General features: G+C 39.8%; 1 long non-coding RNA gene across 5 annotated transcripts in view; it reads left to right on the top strand.

Moving 5' to 3' along the window:
• Nucleotides 1-18,974, top strand: part of LOC138752485 (uncharacterized) — a 189,466-nt gene extending 170,492 nt beyond the window's left edge. For all 5 annotated transcript variants that reach the window (XR_011350691.1, XR_011350692.1, XR_011350687.1 and 2 more), the window contains one exon: nt 18,775-18,974. This is a non-coding gene — a long non-coding RNA (uncharacterized lncRNA). The remainder of the gene's footprint in view (nt 1-18,774) is intronic.
• Nucleotides 18,975-22,863: the final 3,889 nt, after the last annotated feature.

Raw genomic sequence — 22,863 nt, 5'->3', positions numbered from 1 at the left:
AAAACAGATACTGAACAATGAAGATACTCATCTGAGACCTGTAAATTACACAATTGTTTAAACAAACTTAACATTTATATGCAAGGGAAAAATGTTAACCAAGAAAATTTTAGGTTAACAATTAAGTTATTACAGAGGCATTGTGGACATTATCTTCACTGTATGTAAACTTCCCCTTCTAGTACACAAATCATTAATTGATCCAACAGCACAAAAGGACTGTGCACTATTGCATTTCACTTTGTTGCACTAGGAATATTGTAAATATTGAATATCTGTCTTTTGTAATTAATACTTTTAATTCAATTAAATTAGCTTGCTCTCATAGTGTTCCTTAATGAGTAATTGTTGGGCTGCAGTAAGCAAGGATGTTGGTGCATATGTATATTGTGCAACGTGTGTGATAATAATCTCATTGTCGTCAATCGTTGAAATATTCAAAGAGCGGCATCAGCCAACATGCATCAGAAAACACTTTGTTTCCAGCATTTGGAAGGGGCAGGAGGCTTCTCTTCAAAATTAATTTGCCTATAATTCATCTCAATTTCTTGCCTGCTCCACTGTGCCATAGAGGCCGTGCTACTAACCAATGTACTAGCAACTAAATTATTTTCACCTTGAATTTCGTCTCCGCTGTCTCCAAACTAACAGCTTAAAAATTGACTTGTCCAGTCCCATTAACTCCCTTCCCTGGTCTCTATTTTGCAATCTGTATGTCTCCATTCCTCAAATTCATGAACCCCTTCCCTTCTCCTTTCAGAGATACCTTTCTTAACCCTCTGCCCTCTCCCCGCCACTTCTCAGATTCTTTCTCTTCTACCCTCCCATTGGCATCCACCTATTAACGCTAACCTGTTAGCTTATGCTCCTCCTAATTCCCCTTCCTTCCCACCTTTTTGTTTCAATGTCTATCTATTTTTTCCTGATTCCTGATGAAACTTTGGTTACCTTTTACTTCCTATGGATCCTGTGCGAACTATTTAGTTTCTCCAGCACTTCTTCGTATCACACTTGACCCTGACATTTGGAGATTTTCTTGTTTTAATTTTATTTTCACCCAAGACTCATTTCAAACAAAGATATATAATTCCCCAAAGGTTTCCTCATCTTCCTTGCTGCATAGTTCCATCTCAGTTTTAACAACCTTTTCATGCTGATAAAGCTAATCTCCATAATCATGAGGATTTTTTTTAGACTCTGGCAGCTATGATCTAGAACTAAATTACCAGAACCTCAGTGGTTAAAATGTAGAATGTAGGCAACACTTATATTCATACGTGCTCAGAGGCCAAGATCCAAGATGTTATTGGCATTTGCATGAGAAGAAAAAGGTGTAAAAAGCATCAGGAAAGGCAGGTGCCTGTTTGGTTCTTCTCGAGAACTGCGTGAGCCTGATGGCTTGGTGAAAAAAAACATCTGTTGCCTAATCTGGATGCAAGGACCTGAACTCAACGGTGCCTCCTACCAGATGTCAGAAAGGAGAACAGTTTGTGTGAGGGGTGTGTGGAGTCTTTCATAATGTTTATTGCCTTTTGCCTGCATTAGGTGTTGTATATGTCCTTTATGGTAGGAAGAGAGGCCCCAATGATCTTTTCTGCTGACCACTATCCTCTGCAGTATCTTGAGTCCGAGGTGGTACAGCTTCCAAACCAGGTGGTGATGCAGTTGCACAGGATGCTCTCAATACATCCTCTGCAGAATGTAGAGAGGATGGACGGTGGGAGATGAACTTTCCTCAGCCTTCGCAGGAAGTAGAAGTGCTGCTGTTCAAATGTTCAAGGCATAGACAGAGTAGATATAGAAAGCTTGTTTCCCATGATGGGAGAGTCTAGGACTTCAGGACTGAAGGACGTCCACTTAGAACAGAGATACGCAGGGATTTTCTTTTGCCAGTGAATCTGTGGAATTTGTTAAGGCCAAGTCATTAGGTATATTTAAGAAAGATTGAAAGGTTCTCTATGTGCCAGGACTTCAAAGATTATGGTGAGAAGGCCAGGCAATGGGGCTGAGTGGGAAAATGGATCAGTTGATGATAGAATGAAGGGGCAGACTCGATGGGCTGAATAGCCTCTTTTTGCTCTGATGGCTTGTGGTCTTATGGTCTTATCTGCTAAACAAATGTCTTTACTAACATGGCCTTGTTATACTACCCCAATCTATGTCAATAAAGGTTCATGGCAAGCCATAAAATAAATATGAACCATTTCCCAACTCTCAGCAGCTACCACTCTGAAATGGCAGATATCAATAAAGAGATTCACCACCACCTGCAACAAGCAATCTTGGCCTTTAGTACTTTGAATATCACTGACATACAAGGAATATAATGTTATTTTAGTCAAATTTCTTAGTGACTATTTAAAAGATTTATTATGTCTTTTAACCCACTGTGGTGTGTCCAACAGATGTGCAAGCTGTAATGATTTATATGTTGATAAAGCTTCTTAGAAGTTTGTGAGCATTGAAATAATGAAGGTGCTTAATTGCACCTTTTGTGTCTCTTGATTTGAAATACAATTTTGTAATTGCAATAATTATCAATTTGAATTGCCTTTTTCTCTGCTTCAACAACAATTTAGCAAATCTGAAGTCGAGAGCAATTTGCCCATTCATCAGAGTGTGTGTCTGGTGTCAGTGAGTTAAAGCATTCAATGAGTTGTAAAAAGCATTTAAATGCAACATTTCTATTTATGATATGCAAGACACAATGTGCACTTTTTAAAAAACTGACATCACAATTTGTTACTCATTAAACAACAATTTTAAAAGGAAAGTCAATGTCCAAATTTAAACATAGGCGAGCTAGTTATTCATGAGAGTTAGGTTCATATACTCATCCCAAAAGTGCTTACAATTAATTAATAATATCCTCAATTATTCTAAGCATATAGTTAAATGTTAATGATCACTGAGTATGGATACAAGAAGATGATCTGTAAGCATTCGGGGATATGTGGAATCTTTCAACAACAACATGGCCTTACAATTTATGACTGAAGTTATCATGTTCTGTCATCATTAGCCCCTTTCACACTTGTGTCCCACTAAATTAGCCATTCAGTGAATGGGGGGGGGGATTTGGCTTTTTGCACTTTACCACTCCTAACTTAGACAGTGAATGCTTTCACACTTGCAAGGAGACATCCCCAGGGTTAGGGCTGTTCTACCTTCTACTGGTGACGTCATGACGCATTGAGTGAAGGTGGACCTGCCCTAAGTCCTAATCAATGTATTATGAAATTGTAATTGAACAAAATTAATCATGCCTAATTATACTATAATTAAGCGCAGTTTGAGACCTTCAGCCCCTGTTGCTCTTGAGCCAACCTATATAAACCTTTATAAGGGACCGTGGGAAAGTGCTAGCAATAAATAGCGAGCGGACAATTTTTAAACAAGGTGGAATAGTTGGTAGTGCTATAGTCACAACTTATATAGTGTGGAAAAGTTGATAGCACTATCCGTGGGAAAAAGCGATGGCAGACCTGCCCTCCCAGAATTCCATGTGGCAGAGAAAGAACTGTATGCCCGGCTGCAAGCATGGAGCATTCATGGAGGGGTTTCTCTACTGCCCGGCATTCTGGGAAGTCAGGTCCACCACTGCTTTTTCCCACGGTCTATATAAATTGTTTACTATAGCATTACCAATTTTTCAATGCTGTTTACATTTTTTTCCACTATTGCTATTTATTTCCTCCCTCTCTCCCGCTGCGACTTTCCCATGGCAAAGTTTTACCTTCATTTTAATCTTTTCTTCCTTCATATTCCTGCACTCACCCAAAAACTTGGGTCATTTCAATCCCACTATTCAATTACCCGTTCACTTGCCTGATTGCAACACCGGTGTCTGCCATCAATCCCCAGCATGAGATGACATCATCTGTTGATGGCGTTGAGCTGAATTTGCTTTCACACCAGACATTTTAAAGGCCGATTGGTGGTTAATTCCTGCGATGACTTACAAGTGTGAAAGTGGCTATTCGAATGTCAACACATTCTCATTTAAGACTAAGTGTTTTAGGTTGAACTCTCACTCATTCTTGACATGTTCCTAACTGAGGGTGACAATCAAATTTTTTCTTTCGGGTGACATATTAATCAGAAGCCCCTTCTAAGCTTCAGATTGATATTAAAAAAATCCTGTGGAACTATCCTCAGTAAGTATCTCTGAACCAACATAAATTAAAATAATTATAAGATAATATATATTCCATATATATTACATTAATTTCATCATTTTTACACACTAATTTGCTATGCAACTTTTTTTTATAATTGATGAAGTAGAAAACGATTGCTAACTGGTTCCCATTTTGTGCCTCAAATAAGAAGCCACACTCTTTTGAGAATTAGATTCACGGAGCATCAGCGAAGCATTTGGAATGATTATAAGAAACAGGTGGTGGGCTTATCTTCTTGACTCATTGTGATAAAGATTCCGTTGAGAGAGGCACTTCCAATATTTTAATCCAGTGACAAATGTGATCTGCAATACATTTTAAAAAAAAATTAGTGTGTGACTTGGAGAGGAGCTTGCAAGTACGTGACACAGCCAAGCCTGATATCTTCACGCATAGCTTTGTTCAGCAGCAGGAATGACTGAAATCACACATGACAACACATGCCTTTTGCTTATCTCTTTACTGCAGTAAAAATAAAACCTGTTATTGGATCTCCATCTTACTGAAATAAATCAGACACATTGATTTGACTTAAAATCTTGGACATACAAATGGTCTCAATATTTAATTCCTAAAGTGAGCTGTAAAAAGGAATGAATGAATTGGTTATTTTTCACATGTTCCAAAATAGAGTGAAAGCCTTTGTTTAACATGATATCCATGCAATCCAACTCATCCACAGGTAGTGGATTAATAACAAATAAATACATAGACAAATAAGGGCATCATCTTTTTGACAGCATGAAATTCATTGAAGATTCTGATAACATTAGGAAAGAATCTGTCTTTGAATCTGAAGATTTGTGTCCTCAAGCACATGTACCTTCTGCCTTTAAAGGAGGGTGTAAAAATTATGACAGGTGTGGGCTGGGTCCTCTAATATGATACTAGCTCTTGAGATATTGGGAGTCAGTGGAGGGGAGGTTGTTCTTTGCAATGGCCTGAACTGTGTTTACCACTCTGCAGTTTCTTGCACTCTTAGCCTGATCAGTTCCTGTACTAAGATGCATCCAGACAGAACACTTTGGTGCACCTGTAAAAGTCTCTGGGACTTGGAGTTCTAAGAAAGTGGAATCTGTGAAGTATTTCTCTTCTGTTTATACAAAGTGGGCATGGTCTGTAGAGTGCTGGATGAAGAGTTAACTTTAACAGATTATTTATATGACCAGCATAATGTCCAACTAAATACACTTGCTGATCAGTGGAATTTAATTGGCGAGCCTCATTGCTTAAGCTAGTCTAATGTCAATATGTACGTCGTTGACTCATCTTCCTAAAGCTTACATGGCAAGTTGGAGACAAGTTATTTCTCTTGAAATTTTGGTGATCAGAAACACATACAATGACCCCCTGTTTTCATCCTTAAAGATGTGCTGCTTTAATAGTTCAAATGCTAGTTTTGACTTCCTAAACCAAATACTTGATTGTGCTTTGCAGCTCCTTTAGTTGGAAGCTGAATCCAAGTAGGATCAGAATTGTTCTGTTTAATGAAAGCCTTTCAATAGTTTCCAAACCTTTTACAACTGCCTGCCTTTCTGTTTGGTGGTGGGTAATTTGTTGGTCGCCCAGTGGGCTTTGTAGCTGCAGTCTTAGCTGCCTTTGAAATTGCCTGACATTCAAATCCCCGGGCTGTCATTCACCATATTTTTCTATCAGCATTGACTGATAATGTCAGCTCACGGCAAGAAGACAAAGTGTAATGGCTAATGCAAGCAAAATGTTCTAAATTGGAGAGGGAAAAGAGGAGAGCACAGGACAATACTTTGCAATTTAACCAAAACAAGGATTTTTCTATACTTAAAAAAAAATTCAAATAATATTCATCATCTTCTGGACAATCTAAGTAAATAATTTTTCTTTCTGTAATAAGCTGTGCTTAGTTTCATGAGCAATGCCAGCAGGAAATGTTACCTGCTATGACTGCAGATGGTTGATGTGCTTGACTGATCTGTGTTGACTGCACTGCCCTGTTGAATGGAGAGGAAATCAGCAGTGATCTAAGCAGGCAACAGACCTCAAAGGACTACTTCAGAGTCCACCATATGTCATCTGTATAAAATCTAATTTCTGAAATGTGTCTTTGAGAAGCACTTAACTGAAAACAAGAATGAAGCATTTGACACATAATCAATGTTGGCAATGGTCAAGTTTGTCAAAGGATATGTAGTTGGCCAAAGGCTTGATCATGATAATGACCTTCTTTAAAGGTTATTACTAAATAGGATTGCATCTAAAAATAAGGCCATTTGCCTAGTTATTCTTGCTTAATGTGCTTGCTAATCATGGTGATTGGATTCTCAATCATCGCCTAAATTAACACATACCTAAGTACAGATCTGGACCTGCTGCAATTCACCTATTGTCACAATCACTCCATAGCAGATGCAATATCACTGGCTCTCCATTCAGCTCTGGATCACCTAAAAAAAAAGCAATTCATATATACAGATTCTCTTCATTAATTACAGCTCAGCCTTCAAAACCATTATTCCCTCAGTGCTGGTCAAGAAGCTACAAATTCTAGGCCTCTGTACCCCCCCCCCCCTGCAACTGGACCCTTGACTTTGGAAGACCATGGTCGTATGAATTGGAAGCAGCATCTCTTCCTCGCTGATTATCAACACAGGTGCAGCCCAAGGATCCATGCTTAACCCACTGCTCTACTTGTTATACACCCAGAATTGTGTGGCCAGGCACAATTCCAATGCCATCTACAAGTTTGCCGATGGACACCACAGTTGTCAGCAGAATCACAAATGGCAATGAGAAAGTGTACAGGAGCAGGTAGGTCAGCTCGTTGAATGGTGTAATGACAACAACCTTGCGCTCAATGTTAGGAAAACCAAGGAGATGATTGTGGACTTCAAAAGGAAGTCAGGGGAACACAACCCAGTCCTCATCAAAAGCTCAATAGTGGAGAGGGTCAGGAACTTCAAATTCCCGGGTGTCAACATCTCCGGGGATCTGTCCTGGAGCTTCCACATTGATGCAATCACAAAGAAGGCTTGCCAGTGTCTATACTTTGTGAAGTGTCTAAGGAGATTCATTATGAAACTGAAAACTCTTGTAAACCTCTACAGATGTACCATGGAGAGCCTTCTGGCTGGTTGCATCATTGACTGGTATGGAGGTGCCAACTTTCAGGACAAGAATAAAGTTTAGAGGGTTGTTGACTTGGCCTGTGACATCACAGGCAACAGATTTCACTCCACCGAGGACATCCATAAGGGGCAGTGTCTTAAAAAAGCAACCTCTATCCTCAAAGACTCCCACCACCAGGTCATGCCCTCTTCATCCTGCTACCATCAGAAAAAAAAGGTACAGGAGCTTAAAGACAAGCACTCCAATAGCACAAGGACAGCTTCTTCCCATGGCCATCAGAGTCCTCAATAATGAACCAAGCACACTGCCTTACCTTTTGAGCAGTACTAATGTTTTATATAGTAATGTCATAAGATGGTTATAATATTAATGTTTGCACTATAATGCTGCCACAAAACAACAAATTTCTTGACATGTTCATGATGATAAATTCTGATTCTGATCAATGGATTTAGCCTTACCACTGAGCAAAGTTCATTTTTCAGTTATTTGGCATTACTTCTGCAGTCGAAAAGACAACAAATCAAATATTGAACAAAAAGTTGGTTCTGCAGATCTTAAGCATCAATATTTGTCGCTCTTCACTTATCAAATTTGCTGATGCAAAAGTTGCAGATTATTTTGGCAATACAGAAAATGCTTTCAAGGACCTCATTGCCACAGTTGTATGATAGAATTACCACCATTTGAACACTGACATATTACATTTTTGGTATTCATAGTGAAAGGCCAGATACATTGAAAACAATAAATCATGTAACATCTGGTAAGAGGATAGCATGTTAGTTGAGACTGCTCACTGGATCTTGCTGTGTGCATAACACTTCAGCAGTGGTCAGGCACTTAGATCTCTGGCTGTCATTCACCAGGCACAATAGGTCAAACGGGAAAGTCTTCCAACACTATGATTCTACTACAATTGCACTACAATATGTCAATGTTAGTTCATAGCCTTTTCTGTCTAATACAATCCCCTCAATTGGATGATAGAATCATTCAAACATGAAAGTAACAGATTGAGGCACAAATTGATACAGGACTACAGAAATTTATTTTTTTAGAAGTTACTATGCTTGATCATAAACAGAGTAGAAAATTACAGAGAAATAAAAATCTATATCAGATAAGTTTCATTATACCTATATAGAGTATGAATTTGTCTGCTTGTATCTTATGCATGTCCTGGTTTTCACCAGGGTAAAGAAGCATGGGACAAAGTGTAAGTAAATACTAGAATCAATTATTCCAGAACACGGAACGTCTGTAAAAGTTAAAGCCAGTTGGATTCTTTGCTCAAGAAAATGAAAGTCTAATAGATGATTTAAAAAATACTCTTTAAAATCATGAAAGCATTTGAAAAGCTGTGATGCACTATCATTGCCAGAACAATAGACTTTTAATTACTTAAACCTGTATGTACACTCATGCTGCTTGGCCCGAGTCCAGAGCTCATAGTGGGGGAGGGTTCAAGCCAAAACAGCCTTTATTAGGAGATTCCAAGGGGAGGAGTCACTGGTACAGTCAGCATGGAGGTGGGCCAGGTATACATACATACAGAGATGGTATCATTACATTCACCCCCTTCTTTTAAAAGAAAGTTCAGTGGGGGAGAAATGGGTTCAGTGTTCAACACAGGTTCAGTTGGCCCTGTGGTTTTGTCTGCCTCTGCAACTTCTGTTGTGGTGGCTGTAGGTCAGTTGCCGGTTCCTGGGCAATGTGATGTGTGTCGGCAGGCTGAATGTCCAGCAGCTGAGTTGGGGTTTGGGATTTGGGTGTGGCGGGTGATCATGGGAGGTCATGGGGTCTCAGGGTCTCCCACACACAATAGGTCCTGGATAGCAGCAGTGTCCTCTCACCCATCTGGGTATGCCACGTAGGCATATTGGGGGTTTGCATGGAGGAAACTGTCCCTTTATACAAGGGGGTCAGACTTATGACTCCTTACGTGTCTCGGGAGTAGGACTGGTCCTAGGGACATCAACCAGAATGGCAGTGTGGCCCCCGACGCAGACTTCCTGGGGAAGGAAAAGAGTTTTTCATGAGGGGTGGCATTGGTGGCAGTGCATAGGATGGATCTAATGGTGTGGGGTACCTCAGGGAGGACCTCCTGACAGTGGGAGACGTGGGCCTTTTGACCGGGAGTAGGAGGATTGCCTTCCAAACAGTGACATTCTCCCTCTCTACCTGGCCATTCCCTCAGGGGTTGTAACTAATGGTCCTGCTGGTGGTGATACCCTTGTCAACAGGTACTGAAGCAACTTGTCAATCATGTGGGAAGACCGTCGGTCACTGTGGATATAGCTTGGGTACCCGAATATAGTAAAGATGTTGCACAATGCAATCATGACGGTGGCCATGGTCACGTCTAGGCAGGGGATGGCAAAGAGGAAGCAGGAGTACTTGTCAACAATGTTGAGGAAGAAAATGTTGCAGTTAGTGGAGGGCAGGTGGCCCTTGAAATCCATACTGAGGCATTCAAATGGTTGGGTGGCCTTTATCAGGTGTGACTTGACTGGCTGGTAGAAGTGTGGTTTGCACTCTGCGCAGAACTGGCAGTTTGTGGTCAACACCCTGATATCTTCAGTAGAGTAGGGGAGGTTTCAGGCTTTAACAAAGTGGAAAAGCCTGGTGACCCCCGGGGTGGCAGAAGTCATTATGGAGGGCTTGTAGTTGGTCAGACTTGTTGCTCACACATGTCCCTGGGGCAGAGCATCTAAAGGCACATTGAGTTTTCAGGCCAGTACAAGATGTCATTGTTGTAGATGGAGTGTTTTATTCTCCACCCCAGAATCTTGTCATTCTTGACTTTACCCATTGCTTATTATTAAACACAAAAGTAACTTCACATTGGTCAGTCAGCAGGGTAAATCTTTTCCTTGCCAGATAGTGCCTCCAGTGTCGAATTTCCTCAACAATGGCTGGTGCTCTTTTTCAATGGAGGAGTGCCAGAGTTCGGGGCCCTGGATGCGGGGAAGGGAGTACGGGATAAGCTGTATGAAAAATTTGATAGTTTGGCTATGTTTCTCCCCTCTCTTGACCACTACCACTTTGAGCCCTCCAGGGGCTTGTGCTGGGTTCAATAATCCCCTCAGACAGAAGCCGTTGCACTTATGATGATGATTGGGAGGGGTTGGGGCATGGAGGGTGGACAGCCTACAGGTCAGCCATGGTGGGGGGGAGGGTCATTTAAGATCTGGTGGTTATGGACCTTGGAGGGGAAGGCATCATACTCCATAGTGATGCTTCTGAGCTGACATTGGAAGTCTAACACCAGTAACATGGGTGCCCTGAGCTATGGCATTATTAGAAGTTTAAATTTTTTATTCTTCATGCCATGCACAGTCAGTGTTACAATTCAACAGCTGTGAGTCTCTGCCGATTGGGATTTTGAGGGCATGGAATTTCTGTACGTTACTGGGTGCACCATGAGGGAATAATTCTGTGCCATGTCAGGGTGTATAAAATGCTCTATGCTCCTAATACGAAACAGGCACAATCATTTACCTCCATGTCCATCACTGCACGGGCTAATTGCTGAGGGGTGCTCTGGTCGATTGTGAATGAGGCCAATACCAGGTCATTGTCCGAATCGTTGCTGTGGGTAACTGTGACCAAGGTCAGAGTGGATTTGCTGTCTGATATGTAAGACGGCGCTGGAGACATCCCCCATGACACGCACGTGGTATTATTGTAGCTGTAAGCAACTCCCAAAAACTGACATCATCCATGGTGACTCCTCCCACCATTTGCAAGCGGCTCTGCTAAGGATAAAAGGAGGCTTTGTCTTACAGACTTTCACTTACTGCCACTTCTTCCTGCAGCCTGAGCAGAACGCTTCCAGGTAGGGCAGCGCTTGTGCTTTTACTGGCTGCAAAAGTAGCACTTTGAGTGTTAGGCAGTGGCACCAGCACTGTAGGAGAAGTTGAGATTTGTTTGCGTGCTGGTGGCTTGTGATCCTGCATCCCAAAATGTTGGCACTCTTGTCCCTTATGAGGCCACCATATTGCCAGAGGAGAAGGAGTCTACATTGCAGATGGCTACTTCCAGCACTTGGGTTAGGTTGACGGTTCTCTGCATATTCAGATCGCCCTGTTCCTCCAATAATCTCTGGTGAATATAGTCTGATTGGACAGCTGCTACACAGGCACCCCAGATGAGTTTGACAATATAAATCTCTGCCATGATGTCCTTGCAGCCGCAGCCTCACCCAAGCTCAAGCAGGGCCCGAATATACTTGTCGATTGGCTCCTCAGCTTGCTGCTTCTGTGTGGCTAGCAGGTGCCACATAGACCAAGCCAGGTATTGATTTTTCAGTTTTTCAAAAACTGTTGTGCAGCCCTTGACTATTGATTACATATGATGGCCAACTCGCAATTGCAGCAGACACAATTTGTCTTCTTCTGATTGAACAACCTCAGTAGATGCCAGTAGGAAGTCAATGAAGCAGTGCAGCCAGACCTCAAACTTGACTGAAGCTTCAAATGTTCGCGGATCAATTTCAAGGAGATGTCCGACCTCAGTAATGTGTCCATAGTGAGGAAAAATATTTAACCAATTAAAATTGATGCACTATCAATTAATTTTGAAATTGCCAGAATGATAGGCCTTCAATTACTTGAAACTGTAGGTACACTCATGTTGCTTGGCCTCAGTTCAGAGCTCATACTGGGGGAGGGGTGGATGTAATAGCCTTTATTAGGGGATTCAAAGGGGAGGATTCACTGGCACAGAGACCATGGAAATGGGCCAGCCATACATTAGCAATGGTAACCAATAGTAATACTGTGGTAACACCACAAGTTGGAGTTCAAGAAGGCAGCCTGGATATCAACAGGAATGGGGTTTTAGATGGCAAAAATAAAATAGTGATCAATTCTCAGCAATGCATTGACTGTATCTCTGATATTGATATTATGCACTCATCTAAATCAGCATTGAATTAAGGGTTTTGATCACTGTTGCTGTGAAGGATTCTGAATTCTAACCCAAGCTTCTATGTGTGAACAGATTAATGGCAGTTGTGCTTACAATGGAAGGAGCTTTGGTCCTCTTGAAACACAAGAACTGCATTTCCTTATCCCATTTCTGCCCATAATTCCTTTTGGCTGCTGGGTTTCCAGAGAGATAAGTTGGTCAATGCAAAGTGAATTAAATTAGTGACGGACAATCATAATAATGGCTAGTGGACAACTTCCTTCTTTTTTTCATTTTAAAATATGAAGAATGGATTTTTAAGATTATAGACCCTAAGCCTGAACCACCAGTTATTTTTGATTGATAATATAAACCCAATATTCACATTATGACACAAGAACAAAAACATAACATTTAAATAAAGACAAGGAAAACTTTAATTTCTCAGATGATGGTTTGAAAATGAATCACTCTGCCAAAGGCTAAATTTATTGATGGACAAAAAATAGTTGGGAAAGTAAATAGTGAAAAAAAAAAATTGTAAGTTAAATGAGTGCAAAGATATTCAAAATGAAGGGTTGTGTCAGATGATGTGAAATTGTCCATTAGGCATAAAATACATATTATCCAAATAGTGGGAGATTTGAGTTGAAGGGTCATCTGGCTATCCGAGTGCATGAATTGCAAAAGCTTATCACGCATGTCCAGCAAGAAATGAAAGAACTAATGCTTATTGCTGGAGAAATTGATTACATACATATGGAAGATAGTGGGTCTGCTACATAGAGTATTGGTGAAACCATATTTGTGCAGCATTTATTAATGCAAGGGAAGAAAATGATATTAATGCAAGGGAAGAAAAGATTTAATATCTGGAATGGCCTGGTTGTATTATGAGGAAATTTGGCAACTGATCATGTAATGCTCTGATTTTAAGATTCTTGTCCTAGATTTCATATTTCTTCATGAATATTCCTCTTTTTAATCCCTTTAATTTCCTCCAGCCCTATGAGTATTCAAAATACAGATTATCCACAAATTCTGGAGTATAAGTCAATGGATTTCTAGTCATTTTGTTACAATATTATGATACTGTCTCTATCATACCATTTCCTGTTATCAATATGAGCATGTATATGCTTAAAGGTTTTGCCTGGCATTTATTTTACAAAGTTTACTATCATTATAATATAAATTTGAAGAAATACAATTCAGGTAATTATAACTCAGCAGATCAAATCTGTACTGGGAAAGAAAAAAAAAGTAAATTTAAAGTTACAGAGTGGGTGAGGAGGGGTGGGATTAGAAAGGGCAAAACCATATTTATCTTGTAAGGTGAGGGCTGGATTGCATTGTTGTCAATATTGTCAATTGCAGGATTGCTTTATTGTTAGTGAAGATGTTTGGCTGGTGGATTAATATGAGAAAACAACAAAGGGGTATGCATATTTTGTGAAACACAGGTCAGATCTGTAGTACGTGCTCAGGACCTCTGTGGTGAGAGAAAAAACTGAACTGATTTTACATGTAGGTAACTTGCAAGAGGACTTGGAAGTTGTTATATAAGCGTGGAACTTAAGTTATCCACAAATGTTGAATTCAGGGTTGAGTTGGAGAGGCTGCAATATACCTCGGTGGAAGAGGAGTTGCAAATACTCATTCAGCCTCATTAGGTCAGTGCAGCAGGCCACAGGCAGTGAAGGCGAGTGGAAGTGGGATGGGTAATTGAGTGGCAGTCATCTGGAATCCATGGGTCACATCTGCAAAAGTTACATGGGCACAAAATGTTGATCAATTTAATTTCTCATATGTGGAAAAGACCACATCGTGACGCTTAGTTTTCATTGGTAAGGTAGTAAACTTGATTCAACATTGACTATACAGGAGAAGCCAGAAAGAGGTGCTAGATGATTGCTTCTCAGGCTGGAGGCCTGTTCCTCAGGGACTGGTGCTGGGTCCATTGTTGTTTGTGATCAAAATCTATAGTCTGGATGATAATGTGTCAAGTTGGATGATAATGTGTCAAATTGGATCAGCAAGTGTGCAAGTAACACAAAGATTAGAGGCATTGTGGACAGCGAGGAAGGTGTTCAAAGCTTGTGGAAGGATCTGGACTAGCCGGAAAAATGGGCTGAAAAATGGCAGATGGAATTTAATGCGGACAAATAAGAGGTGTTGCACTTTGGAAGAACAAACCAAAGTAGGACGTATACAGTAAATGGTAGGGCACTGAGGAATGCAGTCTAACAAGAGAATCTGGGAATATATGTACCCTGTACATAGTTCCCTGAAAGTGTTGTCACAGGTAAAGAGAGCTTTTGACATATTGGCTTTCATAAATCAAAGTATTAAGTTTAAAAATTGGATTCTTATGGTAAAATTGTATATGTCATTTGTGAGGCCAAATTTGAAATATAGTGCACAGTTTTTGTCACCTAACTATAGGAAAGATATCAATAAGATGAAAAGATTCAGAGTAGGTTGACTCGGATGTTCCCAGACTTCAGGAACTGAGTTTCAGGGAAAGGTTAAACAGATTTGGATTTTATTCCTGGAGTGTGGAAGAATGAGGGGAGATTGGATAGAGGTATTTCAAATTATGAGGGGGAATAGACAAAGTAAATTGAGGTAGGTTTTTTTTTCCCCCACTGAGGGTAGGTGAGATAAAAGCGAAAGGATATGGGGGTTAATTTAAAAAAAATATTTAGACATTCAGCATGGTAACAGGCCCTTGCCGCCCAATTACACCCAATTGAACTACAACCCCTGGTAGATATTTGAATGGTCGGAGGAAACCTGAGGCCCCTGTGAAAGCCCATGCAAACTTCTTACAGACAGGACAGGATTTTAACCTAGGTTGCCAGTTCTGTAACAGTGATGCGCTAACATAACTAACTATGCTAATTGAGCTGCCCATTAAGGGTGAAAGGGGCAAAAGTTTAGAGGGAATGTTTTCACATAGAGAGTGGTTGGTGAGTGAAATGAGCTTCCAGTTGAAGGGGTGAATGTGGGCTCATTTTTAATATTTCATTAGAATTTGGAGAGGTACATGGGTGGGAGGTGTATGGAAGGCTATGTGAAAATCAGTAGGACAAGGCTGAAATATAGTTTGGCATACACTAGAAGGACCAAAGTGCCTGTTTCTATGCTGTATGTTCTATGACTCTAGGATGGTACATAGTGACTTGAAAGGACTTTGGCTGGAATGATGCAACAGGAAAAAGTAAAAGGTTTGATGCTTCATTCCCTATAATTGCATGGAAAAGAGCAATAGGAAACAAAAGTTATCAGTGGGAATGGAAGACTAGACCAGGAACTTGCAAAAGAAATAATTTATTGGTAATTAATAAAAGTAAGTGCTGGTCTTCAAACTTGGAGATTTGAGGGGATGAAATCACTAGAAGTAATTAAAGGGAAGATGAATAAATTATTGAAAGATTGGTATATTGAGGACTATGTCAAAGTAACACAGAAGAAAGTTAAGGCCTGGGATAGATCAGCCATGATCATGTTGAATGTCAGGAAAGGCTAGAGGTGATCATGATCCTATTTTCTCATTTTTATGTTCCCTTCATCTGTCTCTGGAAGAGTACAATATAAAAACAGTTCCCACTCTTTTATGCATTCATTTAGGTAACTCCTGCCTCACATATGAGAGGAGCAGCTACAAATGGAGGTCCACTTCTGTGAAACAATACCTTTAATGTAATTCCTAACCCCAGGTAATACTGCATTGTATATATTGAATATTGAGGTTGTATATACATCATATTCTATATTTTATGGTTGGTTGATCAACAAACTGGGGAATTTCCTCTTAAACCATTCTCAAAATTGAATATTAAAATAAATAGAAGCAGGGGAAGATAATTGGTTTCTTTATATCTGCTCCTCAATTTAGGAAGATGATAGTTGATCTTCAGTTTCACCAACCAGCACTTTCCTCATATCCTTTAATTTCTTTTGTATCAAAAGTCCAACAGTCTCAGATATATTCCATGAGTGAGCAAACACAGGCCCTTGAGGCAGAGAATTTAAAGAAGTCCAAACATTTGAGTGAAGGCATTCCTCTCCAGCTATTTTTTAGAGGTTGTACAGCATGTGGAGGATCAGCATACAGTATATCCCTACAGCCAGTTAAATAAGCATTTCCGAGTTTCTCAGGAATGATGCGGGAAGCAGCAATGTTTAAAACGTGACAATGTTTTTATTATCATGTTGTTTGTGGACAAAGAAAAACTCAAATGTTCCGAGCTGTACATGTGCATTGGTTATACTTGAGGAGTCTTCAGCCATACTGAATGCCAAAATGGATGCCCTGTACTACATCCAGTGGCTGGGTGATGTGGTGCATTAAGAGAGAATTAACATGAAACATCCACAGAGCAAAGCAAAGGCAGTCAATTTTATTTTACTTCTGAGGAAAGCTTTGTGCTGTCTCCACCAAAGTGTGAAGCAACAGCTCATGTTTAATCCAGAGACTTAGTGGCCTCCCTCCCTTGAGTATCGAGTATTGGAAATGCATCCAAATCTAGCTCACAATAAATTTGGGCAGATAAAAAGTCATTGCCACACTCAAAGAAATGAAGCCTGATCCTGCTCTATGGCTCTTTGTCTAACTCATCTTGCAGCTGTTCAGTTGTGTATAATGAGAGCTATAAAACACGCAGGCAGAAGGACATTTATCAAATGCAGTAGGTGCTCCACTTTAGTGAGTAGGTTCTTACCAAATTGCAAACACCTCAAGTATTGGTCCTTTTTCGTGTGTCTAAAATGTTTTGTTGGGTCTAAAATGGCTGGAACAATTTTGGAGAATTTTACCATGACCACCCCACTGTAGAATTTTTTTTCATCATTTGGTTGCCCATTTTCAAGCTAAATAATTTAATTTTTTTTTGTTTTATACCTTATCCCTACGCATTTCATACTTCTCATTATGCAGAACTAAACAGCCTGTAAAATCAGATAGGCAAGTCATTTTCAGAAGAAGCTATCAAAGCATCGAGTTCATGGCACTGAGCTCTGGCTACTATCACTCAAAGTCAAAGTAAACCCTTGTGTGTGTTACTCATGAAGACATTTGTGAAATGATGGAAGTATAATGATCTAAAGGGCATCAGTTCAACAAGACTTAAATTTGGTGACATTCTCTGGATCAGGAAGTGCCATTCACATACTTGATTAATTCTAGAACTTTAGAAAAGAAATTGGCATTTACTGCAGTCACCTTCTTCAAAGTTTCTATCACAGTCATTCATTACTTTTCATTTTTAAATAGTTGTCTATGTTTAAATGATCAGCACTTGACTATTGCATTTTTTTTCAGAATTATAATGCTGCTGGATAATACAAAAGAAACTGTTCTTTTTATAACCCTCTGCTAAATTAACAAAATTACTTTTGTGATATGCAGAATTTTCAATACTAAATCAAAGACATAAATCTATTCCAATTTGCCTACTGCAGCAAAACAGGTGCCATCTCACTGGAACACATGATCAATAATGACTCATCGATCAGGTCGCTCTTTATTGTCTACAGTTCTGTATTCAATGCCATCATCTCCATAAACTGATCAGAAAACGCCAAGACCTGGGTCTCAATACCCCACTGTGTAATTGTATCCTGGATTTCCTCACCTGCAGAAACCGATCGGTGAGGATTAGTAAGAACTTTGCTCCACAATCTCCATTAATACTGGAGACCCCTGCTCTACTCAGTTTACATCTATGACTGTGTGGCTTGGTAGGACATTGATGGATTTGTTCTAATATTAATCTTTAGATTAATATGAGAACATATATTAGAATTTTATATATATATATATATATATATACATATATATATATATATATATATATATATATATATATAGTAAAGTTACTTTATGGGATGGACACAGGGACACCATAGACAATTACACACACATAGAATCCTTTGAGATGGCAGCTTGCAGGTATTGGACACCACTTGTCTCCAAATTTATTGTTAAGTAAAAAATGCTTAAACATACCATGGAAACAAAAGCATAGTCCATTGAAAGCTAAACTCAGTTGTGTACACAAAAAGGACTTCTGTTCAAACAAAAGACCATCTGCTTGACTACTCATGTTTTTAGTCTTGAAATTTCAAGCAAAATAGCCACTTGATTCTAGGTCTAAGTAGACAAAGATGAAGTCGTATGCTTTTAGCATATAGATGTAAAGTAACTTTGAAGAAATAGCAAATGAGATCATGTTATGTAATGAGCCAATTTCAGAGAACATATTACTGCAACAGAGACATTTTGAAACTAGAAGGTGGTGCTTGACCATCCTGTAAATCACACAGAATTGAAATGCAATTGCCTCCGGTCAAAGAGGTACTATTTGTGCTGTATCTTCTTTGTCAAGACAGCAACACAGAATTGAGTGGCTTTGGAAAGGATGGTGATTTTGTTGCTTCTCTTGGTCAAGGGAGAGAGTACGGCTGCAGTGGCATTTTAAATAGCCACTTGTAATTGACCCAATTCTAGGTAAAAGAAAGCAAGATCATTCTTGTTTCTGAATCATAACCAGTGTGATTTTTACTTTGACAGACTTGTACCTGAGTTTGTGAAATTATCGGGGAAGAGATCACAAGTTCTGTAATCTCCATACAAGAGAGGTAAATCATTCGTATGAAGAAACAGTTCTCTGAAAACAACTCTACAAGAATATCAGGAGGTCTGGGACCTCACACCTACTCCATAATTATTTTTGAGCAACAATTTAAATAATCTGAGTTGTAACACAAAACTGAACATTAAAAATTGATATTTTTTTAATAATAAAGCCTAAAGTGTATCGTTTTTGGGACCAGCTGTACAAATCTAAATATATATATATATATATATATATATACTCACACAAGTTTTAGAGTTAAGTAAGAAATGTTATATTATTAATAGTTATGAATTTTAAAAAAATATTGTTTTGAAGATACCATTGTTTTGGTGAATTTCTATTGATGTTGGTCTAGGATTGTAACAGGACAATAAAACTTTCTACAAATTTGCTGATTATATCATGGTAGTGGGTTGTATAAAAAGGGCCCGATGAGTCAACATGCATGAAAGAGATTGGTGTACTAACAACAACCTCACATTCAGTGTCTCTGATTGTGGAATTCAGGAAGGTAAAAAAAAAACAGCTGTGCGATGCAGTAATCATTAAGGGTTCAGAGGTGGAGAGCGTGAGAAATTTTAAGTAACAATTTGTGCCATGACAGAGATTGTGGAAGAAGGGATGTTTTAGGACACAAAAAGTAAAAGAGCAAGGGGTGGAGCTGTAAGGATTAGAGGTATTGCTGATCCAAGAGTAAGGCAGAAAAACATTGACATTTGCAGATGCTGTGATCTGAGGGGAAGAAGAGCTCAGGCCTGAAATGTTGTTACTATATCTTTACTCTAATGGATGCTGTGAGATCTTCTGAGTACCTCCAACATTTCTGTGTTTTCCCAACACTTGTAAATGGAGCAGACCCGATCTATTGACTTGTGAAGAGATTATATTGCCTCACAGTGAAAGGAAACTGCAGCATCTGTGAACCTGAAATAGAGGAAATGTGGAAGGTTTGACTGTCCTTGTCATAGAGGCTGAAAAATGGAAGGAAAATTGGCTGAAGAAATTTTTAAAAATATACACTTGTAATGTGGTAACCTGGGGTGATATTAAAGGGATATTATGGGAAAAGAGAAAAATACATGGATAAACACAAAACCTGCAGACACTGGAATTATTTACATTGAAGAGCTGGAAGAACTAAGCAATTAGACAATACCCTTGGGTAGAGATAATCAATAATGTTTTAGGGCAGGACCCTGTATGGAAACTAAAGTAGGAAAGAGTAATATTAAGTGCATCAAGTGAGGTGCAGAAGAAGCTGGTGAGGGTGGTAAGAAGTGAAAGCATGTTTAATAGAAGGAGGGCAGATGGGAGATGGGTTTAGAGATGACACGGAGCATGGAAAAGTTAGAGAGAAAAATTAAAAATAGAAAGAGGTAAAGAAGAGATGAAAACTAGGGAAGCAGACATAAGTGAGGGTCATCTAAAATGAGCAAAATTCCAAGATCGTGCCATTGGGTTTAAGGTTGACCCAGAGGCTGTCCTCAAGTCAGCGCTTGCCTTCCCTCTGGCAGTGAATCAGGCAAAGGACAGGCATGTTTATGTGAGAATGTTGAGGTAAACTGAAATAGTTAGAAACTGGAAGATCAAGCTTCAATAGAGCACAGGTGTTCACTGAAATCATCACCCAATTTGTATTTGGTCTCACCAATGTCGAGGAGACAACACAAAATATATTGAATGTGATAGGTTAGGTTGGGTGATGTGCCTGTCAAACTCTGCCTCTCCTGAAATGTCTCTTTATGGCCCTGGACAGAAATGAGATGTAGGGTCATACCTTGCAATTTCTACAATTATAGCAGGAAGTGCATAAGTGAGTAGAAGGGTGGGAAGAGAGGGATGAGTGGACCAGGGAGCTTTGGTGCATCTGATTCCTGAGTAAAGCAGATAGGAATGGTGAAAATCTGCCTGTGTTGGGATAGCACTGATACTGGCGAAGTATCAGAGAATAATGTGTTTGATGTGGAGGCTGCTGGGGTGGATAGTGAGGACCAAAGGGACACTGCCCTTGTTCTGCCTGTGAAGAAGTAGGGTGAGAATGTAATTATGAGACATAGAGGAGATACACATATGGACTTTATCAATAACATGCGGGAGGAGTCCACATTGGAAGCTATGGGAGTCAATGGATTTGTCTCCTGAGGTGGTGAGATGGAGCTCAAGGAATGGGAGAGTGGTATCAGAAAAAGTCCGGGTAAATTTAAAGCAGTGAAGAAGTTGGTAGTGAAGTTGCATGAGTACAGTGCAATTTGTTGACATACCAGAGAAAGAGTTGGGGAATGGTACCTGAGTAGGTTTGGTATAGGGACTGTTCCACAATCCTGTCAAAAGGGCAAGCAAGGCTGGGGCCCAGGAATGTGTTCATGACTGCACCCTGCATCTTAAGGAAATTGGAGGAGTCAAAGGAGGAACTATGTAAGAACATGTTCTGGCAAGTGGAAGAGAATATTAGTGTTAGAGAGAGGAACTGAGTGGGTCTATGTTAAATAAATAAGTAGAGGACCTTGGGACCTTGCTGATTGGGGTATGAATGGATATGGGAGGTAAAAATGAGCTGATTTCAGATTTCACATTTATTCTCAGACTACAAACATGATATCACATACAACCCTGAGATTCTTTTTCCTGTGGACGAGGAAGAATGACCACTTATTCATATTGCAAAAAATAACTACACAATGTACACACATAGACAAGAAATATAAACAGATAAAGAAACATAACCAAACTGTGCAATACAGAGAGAAAAAAAATCAATAAACTGCAAAAATAAGACACCTTAAATGGTTCCCTGATTAAGTTTGTTGTTGAGGAGTCTGATGGTGGAGGGTAGCAGCTGTTCCTGAAATTGGTAATGGGAGTCTTGTGGCAACTATAGCTCTTTCCTGATGGCAGCAGTGAGAACAGAGCGTGTGCTGGGTGTTGTGTATCCTTGATGATTTTTGCTGCTCTCCAATGTAAGTGTTTCCTATAGTTGTTCTCAATGGTGGGGAGTGTTTTACTTGTGATGTCCTGAGCATGTCCACTACTTTTTGGAAATTGATGCAGCCTGTCAGCACACCTTCCATCATATATCTGCAGAAATTTACCCTGAGTTTCTGGTGTCATACCAAACCTATGCAAACTCCTGAGGAAGTAAAGGTGCTGATGTGCTTTCTTCATGATCCAATTAGTGTGTTGGATCCAGGAAAGATGTTCTGAGATAGTGACTCCCATTGAACCAAAATTTGCTAACCCTCTCCACCTCTGATCCCCCCAGAGATCACTGGATTGTATACCTCTGGTTTTCCCTTCCAGGTGTCAAGAATCAGCTCCTCCCTACCTCTCCGCTACCATTTTGTTCGGGCACCTGTCAACATTTTCCATACTTGATGAAGGACTAAAGCCTGAAACATTGGTTATGTATCTTTATCTTTGGTATATAAAGTGCACTACGTGACCTGCTGAGCTTCTCCAACATTGTGTTTATAAATCAGCTCCTGGGGTTTGGAGACATTGAGTTGTTGTTAGTGCACCATTGAGCTAAGTTTCAATCTCCATCCTTTATGCTGACTCTTCACTTTTTTTTATATACAATCCATGACTGTGGTACCATCAGCAAATTTGTAAATGATGTTATTATTGTACCGAGCCACGAGGTCAAAAGTGTAAAGTGAGTAGAGCAGGAGGCTAAAAACACAGCCCTGTGCTGCTCTGGTACTGATGGAAATTTTTCTTGCCAATCTTCACTGATTGTGATCTAGAGATAAGGAAATCCATGATCCAATTACATAGTGGGGTGTTAACTGCTGATCAGTTTTAAGGGGATGATAATGTTAAATGTCAAACTGTAGTCAATAAAGAACATCCTGATGTATGCATCTTTACTGTCCAGGTGTTTCAGGACTTTGTGTAGAGCCAATGAGATGGCATCCACTGTAGACCTGTTTCTACAATAGCTGAACTGGAATGCATCATGTCACTGCACAAACAAGTGCTGATCTGCTTCATCACCAGCCTTTCAAAACACTTCATCACTGTGG

The sequence above is a fragment of the Narcine bancroftii genome, chromosome 1 (assembly GCF_036971445.1).
Source record: "Narcine bancroftii isolate sNarBan1 chromosome 1, sNarBan1.hap1, whole genome shotgun sequence".
NCBI lineage: Eukaryota > Metazoa > Chordata > Chondrichthyes > Torpediniformes > Narcinidae > Narcine > Narcine bancroftii.
This window is presented reverse-complemented; position numbering and strand designations above follow the sequence as displayed.